Source organism: Triticum dicoccoides, chromosome 7B, assembly GCF_002162155.2.
Source record: "Triticum dicoccoides isolate Atlit2015 ecotype Zavitan chromosome 7B, WEW_v2.0, whole genome shotgun sequence".
Classification (NCBI taxonomy): Eukaryota; Viridiplantae; Streptophyta; class Magnoliopsida; order Poales; family Poaceae; genus Triticum; species Triticum dicoccoides.
In genome coordinates, this window is record NC_041393.1 from 187543329 (window position 1) to 187553115 (window position 9787).

General features: G+C 46.2%; 1 non-coding gene across 1 annotated transcript; it reads right to left on the minus strand.

Moving 5' to 3' along the window:
- Positions 1-6004: 6004 nt before the first annotated feature.
- Positions 6005-6108, minus strand: LOC119342343. The gene has a single exon (XR_005165544.1). It is a non-coding gene; the product is annotated as a small nucleolar RNA R71 (small nucleolar RNA).
- Between the last annotated feature and the right edge of the window lie 3679 nt (positions 6109-9787).

Sequence of the window (9787 nt, forward strand, 5' to 3'; positions counted from 1 at the left end):
CAGGAAATACATAATAAAAGTGACTTTGTTCCGCCTTACAAAGGACAGCATGACTGTCTTCATTGAAATACAATGTCTTTGGTACATTGCTCCGCCGCAAGGCGGGCTCCTTTCAGGACACTATCATAATATAATTCGGGTTTGCGGTGCTCCTTCCCCTACGGTAGTCCCTCAATCATCAGCTTTTCAGCGTCAAACTTCCCCCAATGCACCTTCGCGCGGGCAAATGCCATTCATGCACCTTCTATACAGATCGACTGCTTAATGACTTCGAGCCGAGGGCAAGCACTCACAATCCGCTTCATGAGCCTGAAGTAGCTGCTTGGAATTGGCTCGGCGGGCCATAGCCAGACAACTAAGTCATTCATGGCTAGTCCGGCCGCCTTGTGCAGTTCGATCAGCTGCTTCAGCTGATCGACAAATGGCACTGGATAATTCGGCACCAAATACTACGACCATAAGAGCTTTTCTGCAGTCTTCTTCTCCTCATCTCGGTAGAATTGAGCAGTGTCTGATATGCTGCATGGCAGCTCCGCAAATGCCCCTGGAGAAATAAGAATTCAATTTTCCACCTTGAATTTCTCCTGTCACTACATAATAAACACCTTGAATAAGAAAAAGCCTTACCAGCCGAAATCTTCCTCGCCTCCTGAATGTCCTTCAGAGCACCTTGGGCTTCCTCCCGAGCATCATTTGCGGCTTGGAGAGCTTGGGCGAGTTTGGATTCTTTCCCTGATAGACTCTGCTCCAAAGTCTCGCTTTTCTTCACGGCCTCCTGGAGCTCTCGTTCGGCTTCAAGGACCCTAGCCTCGTGCTTCTCGCGAAGGTCCTGCTCCGCGGCTGCCTTCTTTTCGGCTTTAGCCACAGCCTTCTGAAGCGCCTCAATTTCGGCATTCGCCCCTAGAGCGCATAATACAAATACTTTCATCAGGCACGCCTACTCATTTGTGCTACAATTAACAAGATTTCAGCATACCTTGATTGTCCTCCAACTGCTTCTTCACTCGGCCAAGTTCTTCTTCGACCCGCTCCAGACTGTGCTTCAGTCCGGATACTTCCGCAGTATGAGAGGCGGCAGTCGCTACAGACGCATGTTTATAAAGAAAGAGATATATGTCATTAAATGAGTCTCCTGTGAACGGAAATTTGATCCTCTGTCTGGTTCTTTCTTTTATCGGACAGGGTATCAGGGGCTACTATCCATACTATGACAATCTTCAAAAGCTCATAAAACATACCTCAAAGCCTTTTATAAGGCTAATGCAGGATTCATTCAGTCCACTCTCAGCGGACCGAATCTTCTCAATCACCGCACCCATAAGGGCGCGATGTTCATCGATGATGGAAGCACTCTTTAGCGTCGTTGATAAGCTGCCATGCACCTTTGGTTGGGCAGAGGTTGTTGGCGGAGCAGGCTCGCCCCCTCCAGTAAAGGGGGGCTGCCTGCCTGATCCTGGAACCTCAAAGGTTTCCGGGACTGTGTCCAGCTATGGGCCGAATTCAATATCACCCCCGCCGTCGACGCTCATGGGAGCCGTCGCTCCTGTGTATCCGGCCCCTGAGGTATGCCCTCCCTGGTCTGGGTCCTTCTGGGACGACACCTCGGTGTCATGCCTAGGCTTCGAGGAAGGGGCCTTCGGAGTGTCTCGCTCTCTAGGGCATCTGAGCTCAACGAGTCCTCCGACGAGGATTGTTCGGTGCGAGACCTCGCCGGGCTGCAAAAAAGTGTGGCGCAAATTAAAATATTATGCCTTAATGATCATGGATGCATAGGCGTGTTCGTATTTTGTGTACTCACGAGTTTACCAGGGGCTGGGCCCTGGGATCCCACTCCGGGCTGCTATCGGTAGCCATGGTGGACGCCTCTGGAAGGGGGGTCTTTCCCCTCTTAGGCAATTCAGCCTCCAAGGATGAGGAGGCCGTCCTTTTTTTCCTCCCCCCATGGGGGACTCGTCTTCTTCCTCCTCCTCGTCATCTTCGGAGGAAGGTTGGGCGTTGGAGTCTTCGGATTTTGTGTCTGAAGCATCGCAGCGACGGAAGCCGCTCCTGGTCTCCTTGGCCTCCTTGAAGGCCTCTTTCTTCGGCGCCTTGTAAGGCGCTGGGACCAACATCTTCGTCAGAAGTGGTCCTGCCGGTTCTTCTGGCAGCGGGGCCGGACAATGTATCCGCCCCGCCTTCTTTGTCCATCCCTGGGATAACTGTGGAAAGCATGATAAAGCGTATTCCTCGGGATATGCCAACTAAACATGGATGGACAAAACATAGCGATGACTTACCGGACTTGCAGGGTGGGACAGTTGATACCCGTGGTCCTCGGCGGAGTCCAGCCACGGTTTGCCGGACTTGAAGAGCACCTTCCATATATCCTGCGAGGAGCCGTAGAGCTCCTGCAGGGTCTAGTGCTCGGCCGGGTCGTACTCCCACAAATTACAGGTCCGGTGTTGGCAAGGAAGAACCAGGTGAACTAACATCACCTGGACTACATTGACGAGCTTGATGTCCTTGTCTACCATACCCTTGACGCGCGTTTGGAGCACCGACAGTTCATCAGACGAGGACCAGTTCAGGCCCTTCTTGGGCCAGGACGTAAGCCGCAGGGGGCTCCGTAACTGAATTCGAGAGAAACGGCTCACTTTTTGCCGCGCGGCTCAGTGATGTAGAACCACTGCTGCTGCCACTCCTTGACGGAATCATTGAAGGTGCCTGTCGGCCATGTGACCTTGGGCATCTTGCTCACCATGGCGCCTCCGCACTTGGCGTGCTCGCCGTTCACCACCTTGGGCTTCACGTTGAAGATCTTCATCCATAAGCCGAAGTGTGGCGAAATACGGAGAAAGGCCTCACACGCGACAATAAATGTCGAGATGTTGAGGAAAGAGTTAGGGGATAGATCATGAAAATCAATCCCATAATAATACATGATGCCGCGAACAAATGGGTGAAGGGGAAACCCGAGCCCGTGGACAAAATATGGAGGAACACAACCCTCTCATGGGGCTCCGGAGTAGGGACGATCTATCCCGCTGTTGGAAGACGGTGGCCGATTTTCTTGGCCAGGTACCCGGCCTCCCAAAGCTTTTTGATATCCTTCTCCCGGACGGTATAGGCCATCCATTTGCCTCCTGCTCCGGATCCGGATATTTTTGGAGAACCTCTTTTGGAGGAGAAGACGAACGCTTGGGCGCTAAGGGCTCGAGCGAAAGGGAATGGACGAGCAGAAGGAGAAGGTGTGGGTAAAGAAGAAGGGGCCTTATCTCTTTATAAAGGCAACAAAATTTGCGCCTCCCCGCTTGCCTGGTAGAACCTGCTAGTTCCCCACTCGCCGCGATTGGCGGTACGGTTTGGTTACCCGCACCCGTATTGATGAGAGTCCCGTGATAAGGGGACACGATCTCTGCCTCGACAAGATGTGCCAAGGAAACTGCCTCGCAATATGTGCGGTGGTTGGTTGAGAAGAAAATAGTTCGAATAATGACCGGGCCGTGGTGTGATGTCACGTTGTGTAAAGTTGTCAGCAGATTAGATTCGTAGAATATTGTTCTCTCTATGGTGGTATGTGGAATTTATTTTGCAGAACCGGACACGATCCTTGTGTTCGAAATTTGCCTTGGAGTATTCGGAGATGGAACCCGCCTTGCAATGCCGAAGATAAACTGTGCGCTGGACTCATCGTCATTGAAGCCTAGTTCAGGGGCTACCGAGGGACTCCTGGATTAGGGGGTTCATAAGCACATTTCATATATACAATTTTGGCATAGAAATATATTATTTATTGAGATATGACCATCAATTCTTGCTGTGAAATATTGAATATTTGCATGAAAATCATTTAAAGTATCATTTACTAGTCATTGTGTTTCTTTTGCAGAAAAGTGCGCAAAGGCACTATAAACTTCAAGATCTGGACTAGTGGCTAAGAGAACTAGTCAAGTGAAAAGGAAGAAGAAAGACAGAGGGACTTGTGCGTGAAGAAATGATGCTCCATGGGACAAGTTAAAGAAGAAAGGGACCTTCTTATGAAGAAAGAAGAAAAGGAGAAGGGCCAAAATTGCAAAGTGGCAGATCAAAGGAGGGGTCAAAATCCCTAGCGGCAGCTAATCCCCATCGGGTCGGGCATCTCATCTCTCTCCCTCACCCCACCTTCTCCACCACCGGCCGCCACCGCAGCCAGGCCGGCGTGGGGTGCGCCACCGCTCCACCGCGCCTCCACCTTCACCGCGCCCTCCATCCACCAGCACCTCCATACACCACCATCCATCCACTCCATCACCACCGCGCGCTGCTGCACCATCCATTAGCGCTACCCCTTCACCACCATCACTTGCGCGCCCGACCAGACGAGGTGTCTGATCCCCCGCGCGCCTCCAACTGCTCTTCTTCCCTTGCCTCACTTCTCTTGCTCCTCTTCTCAAAGTCCTCTTGCTGCTGCTCCGCTTATCCCCATGAATTTGTTGCTGCTCCGCTTCTCCCCATGAACCTGCTGCTGCTCTGCTTCCTGATGCCCTTGCTTCATCTCTGAACCCATCTCTGTTGCTGTTCTTCCTCACCAAACTGCTGCTGCTCCCAACCCCTTGCTGTTATCTCTCTCTATTGCCCCTGCTACCCTTCTTCTCTGAACCTACCTACTCCTTCTCTCTCTCTCTCTCTATCTATCTATCTATCTATCTCTCTCTCTCTCTCTCTGAAATACCTGTGCAATTGAGATGTTTGAGACTTTGTAAGGTTCAGACTTTGTAAAATTCAGAATTGAGATGTGTATGGTGTGTAATGTTCAGATTTGACTAGTGTAAGCATCTTGTTATTTGTTTAGTTTGGTACTGGTATAATAAGGTACTTGTTATGTTGGATCTGACTAGTGGAGGCCTTGTTAATTTGAGAGATTATTGATCTATTAGAATTTGCTTCTGTGAATTAGTATTCTGTTAGCATATGAATGTGTTCACCCCTTGTGTGCTTGTTCCTTACTGAAATTTATTCCATTGTCCATGTGTTAGCTCTAGTACATGTGCTATATAAATACATGTGTGTTTGTGGTGTAAACCATCTATATTGAGTCTTATAATCTTGTTTCTCCCATCTCTTACATGTTAGATAGTCATTTGTGTTCACTTCCCTTTTATCGATAATGTCCGTGTTAGTATTTTAATTTCTCAAGCATTACGAAAATACCAAAAAGATTGTTGAAGATAATCTGGACCTTTCTGTACTTTATTTTGCATTTTCTTTGTCGACGATCTTTGGGAATGACCTTGTTAGTTTAGGTTTTATTTTCTGCATTCATCTCTTAAAATTGTGCTACCTAGATTTAGCCGAGCATAGTCGTCGTCGCCTAGTCCCTGTGGAGAACACGACATCCGTAGTTTGGGGCGTAAAAACCCTGTTATATTACAATTGATCATTTTGGCGCCGTTGCTGGGGACTTCGTTGAGCGATTGTGTTAGGCTATAGACTAGATTTACTTTAGTTCCTTGTTCAATTCGTCGTGTATTTCATCTTCAGTGTTTTTTCCTCTACTTTCCCCCATTGTTGCTTCGGCTTATTAGGATACTAACCTTCTGACTAGTGTTTACTGTTTATGAGTGTGTGTAGGGAATCATAAATCTTTGCTGGTTGTTCTATAGTTACACTTGGTTAAGATATGGCATTGCTTCGTGATCTTTGGATGCCAAGTAGTCAATGTTATATCACAGGACCGGTTTGGCCAACTATTGAGGCAGAGAATTTTGAGATGAAGCCTGGTCTTATTGCTTTGGTTCAACAACAACAGTTTGGAGGACTGCCCACTGAGGATCCCTATGAGCACTTATACCGAGTCATGGAGTATTCAGGTACAGTCAAGTACCATGGAGTTCCTCAAGATGCTATCAAGTGCATGATGTTCTCATTCTCTCTCCGGGATGATGCTCGTGCTTGGTATCGATCCTTGCCATCAAGGTCATACAGTTGGAATGAGATATCGCGAGCTTTCTTGGATAAATATTTCCCACTACACAAGCAGTCCGCAATTCGAGATGAGATCTTCAATTTTGTTCAGCGTGAAGGCGAGAGCTTGTATGATGCTTGGGAGAGATACAAGGCTTTATTCAGGAGATGTCCTAACCACGGGCTCAAGAGATGGTTAGAGTTGCAGATATTCTATAGAGGATTGACTTGGGACACTCGAGCTTACGTCGATATGGCAGCGGGCGGAGCTATTACAAACAAGACACTTGATGATGCTTTTCTGCTGATTGAGAGCATATCTTTCCACCAACTTCGGTGGTACAATGATAAGCCCACCTCTGATTCATTGGTTTGCTTGCAACAAATCACTACACCTCAGCCGCCAATTCTTACACAAAATCCTGAACCTCTATCTCAGTGTGACAAGGTTGAGCTTGCATGGATTATATTTGACGATGATGACACCATTCTAGTTGACGCACACGCTACAGATCACATGGATACTAGTGTTGGAGATTCAGTTTTGCATTGTAATGATTCTTCCATGGATGAGCCGGAGCTGCAGTTAGTTGCTTTTGATATTGAGGAGTCACCTTTAGTTCATATTGAGCATGTGCTGGTAGAGCCAGATATGGAGAAGTTCTCCTTCGATGATGTCAGCTGCATTGATTCCTCAACACTTGAGCCTGAGATGGAGAGCTTCATGGTTGACTATGATGAGGTGGATTCAGATGTCAAGGAGCCAAGCTCTACTATTTCACTTGTTGACATGAGTCCAGTGGAAATTTCTACAAGCACACCTCACTTGGTATCTTCAATTGAGGTAGTCCTGAAGGTTCTTCCTAACTATCTCAGGTATGATCTCAGCTTTCTTGACAAGATATGCCATATCATGGATACTGCCTATGCACCATGCGGTCTATTGATGATATCTATTTGTCATATGCTTAGATATGCTTATGTGATAGGATACTCTATTGATGACTTAGAGGGCATTGTCCCTATCATTTGTATTGGCTTGTTTGTTGAGTGTTCTTTCAGGTTTACGCTTGTGTACCATTCATTGTGGGCTAACCAAGTTCGAGATGACATCCCATGGGATCCTAGTGGACTCAAAGCATGGCGATGAGGAGAAGCAAGGGGGCACACACGAGGAAGGGAGAAGCTAGAGCAGGCATGAGGATAGAGAAGCAAAAGGAGAGGAGCTGTAGTTGGTGAGGTGATCGAGGGAGTGCTACTTCATTAAGCCCGGTGAGCTGTTTCATGACCCATTCTGAATATCATAAATACATGATGAATTCAATTGCTAGTTGGGTTGCTTGAGCCAGTTATTACTTGTTGTCAAGCTGAATTTCACCTTTGGCATTGTGCTTGATGTGAATTTGTGAACTTGATTTTTGAATGCCTTGTAAACTAGTGATCTACACCATGCATGCTTTGCTGAAATTAGTGAAAGTTATTAGTTTTGAGTGCTCAAATCCCTAGTACACTAGAAAACTTAATCATTTTCTGCTTTTACCTCGATACACCTAGATCACCACGTTTAGATGCTGAATTTGTGCCAAGTGTCTTCCCATTGAGAGCAATCACCTAACCACTATGGATTAGCATGTTATGTTCCTTGGATCGGTAGCATGTGAACCAGACATGGAGAAGTGATGATTCCTGTTTTTGTTCTTATGCGTTGTTCATTTAAGTTAAGTAATAATGAATAAATAAGTCTGGCTACCTACAGTAGCATGTCATGTTCCCGGGATCGGTGGCATGTGAAATTAGGTTAGCTTGGGCAGTAATTAATTATAATAAAAATGTAATTGTCGAACCAGGTGTATACCATGTTCTCGGGATCGGTGGTACGTTCCTTTGGGGAGACAAGCAAATAAAAATTGGTTGAGCCAGGTGTATACCATGTTCTCGGGATCGGTGGTATGTTCCTTCGGTGAGACTAATGAAATAATATGCGTGTTTCTTTCAAATTCAATAAGTGGTTCAACCACAAAGTCATATTTCTGCAAATAAGAGATTTAATTCCAGTTCTTTTTGTTCTCGGGATCATGCTCTCTTTAGGAACCATTTGGCGCAGTCATCATTTAAACTTGTTGATCCTCTTTTATCATTGTAAAGGTTTAAAATGGTCATGCTTACTAGTATCTTACCGCTTTGAAGCACTCCTAACCATTAATTTTTACTAGCTAAGTCCAAAGCATGCATTGTTTAGGCATCTACTTCACTTGGTATTCTCTAGTCAGCTCACTGTTCACATTCTTGCTCTTGTCATATGCCTTTGCTTGAGGACAAGCAAAAGTTTAAGTGTGGGGGAACTTGATAAGCACATTTCATATATACAATTTTGGCATAGAAATATATTATTTATTGAGATATGACCATCAATTCTTGCTGTGAAATATTGAATATTTGCATGAAAATCATATAAAGTATCATTTACTAGTCATTGTGTTTCTTTTGCAGAAAAGTGCGCAAAGGCACTATAAACTTCAAGATCTGGACTAGTGGCTAAGAGAACCAGTCAAGTGAAAAGGAAGAAGAAAGACAGAGGGACTTGTGTGTGAAGAAATGATGCTCCATGGGACAAGTTAAAGAAGAAAGGGACCTTCTTATGAAGAAAGAAGAAAAGGAGAAGGGCCAAAATTGCAAAGTGGCAGATCAGAGGAGGGGTCAAAATCTCTAGCGGCAGCTAATCCCCATCGGGCCGGGCATCTCATCTCTCTCCCTCACCCCACCTTCTCCACCACCAGCCGCCGTCGCAGCCAGGCCGGCGTGGGGCGCGCCACCGCTCCACCGCGCCTCCACCTTCACCGCGCCCTCCATCCACCAGCACCTCCATACACCACCATCCATCCACTCCATCACCATCGCGCACCGCTGCACCATCCATTAGCGCTACCCCTTCACCACCATCACTTGCGCGCCCGACCAGACGAGGTGTCTGATCCCCCGCGCGCCTCCAACTGCTCTTCTTCCCTTGCCTCACTGCTCTTGCTCCTCTTCTCAAAGTCCTCTTGCTGTTGCTCTGCTTCTCCCCATGAACTTGTTGTTGCTCCGCTTCTCCCCATGAACCTGCTGCTGCTCTGCTTCCTGATGCCCTTGATTCATCTCTGAACCCATCTCTGTTGCTGTTCTTCCTCACCAAACTGCTGCTGCTCCCAACCCCTTGCTGATATCTCTCTCTACTGCCCCTACTACCCTTCTTCTCTAAACCTACCTACTCCTTCTCTCTCTCTCTCTCTCTCTCTCTCTCTCTCTCTAAAATACCTGTGCAATTGAGATCTTTGAGACTTTGTAAGGTTCAGACTTTGTAAAATTCAGAATTGAGATGTGTATGGTGTGTAATGTTCAGATTTGACTAGTGTAAGCATCTTGTTATTTGTTCAGTTTGGTACTGGTATAATATAGTACTTGTTATGTTGGATCTGACTAGTGGAGGCCTTGTTAATTTGAGAGATTATTGATCTATTAGAATTTGCTTCTGTGAATTAGTATTCTGTTAGCATATGAATGTGTTCACCCCTTGTGTGTTTGTTCCTTACTAAAATTTATTCCATTGTCCATGTGTTAGATCTAGTACATGTGCTATATAAATACATGTGTGTTTGTGGTGTATACCATCTATATTGAGTCTTATAATCTTGTTTCTCCCATCTCTTACATGTTAGATAGTCATTTGTGTTCACTTCCCTTTTGTCGATAATGTCCGTGTTAGTATTTTAATTTCTCAAGCATTACGAAAATACCAAAAAGATTGTTGAAGATAATCTGAACCTTTCTGTACTTTATTTTGCATTTTCTTTGTCGACGATCTTTTGGAACGACCTTGTTAGTTTAG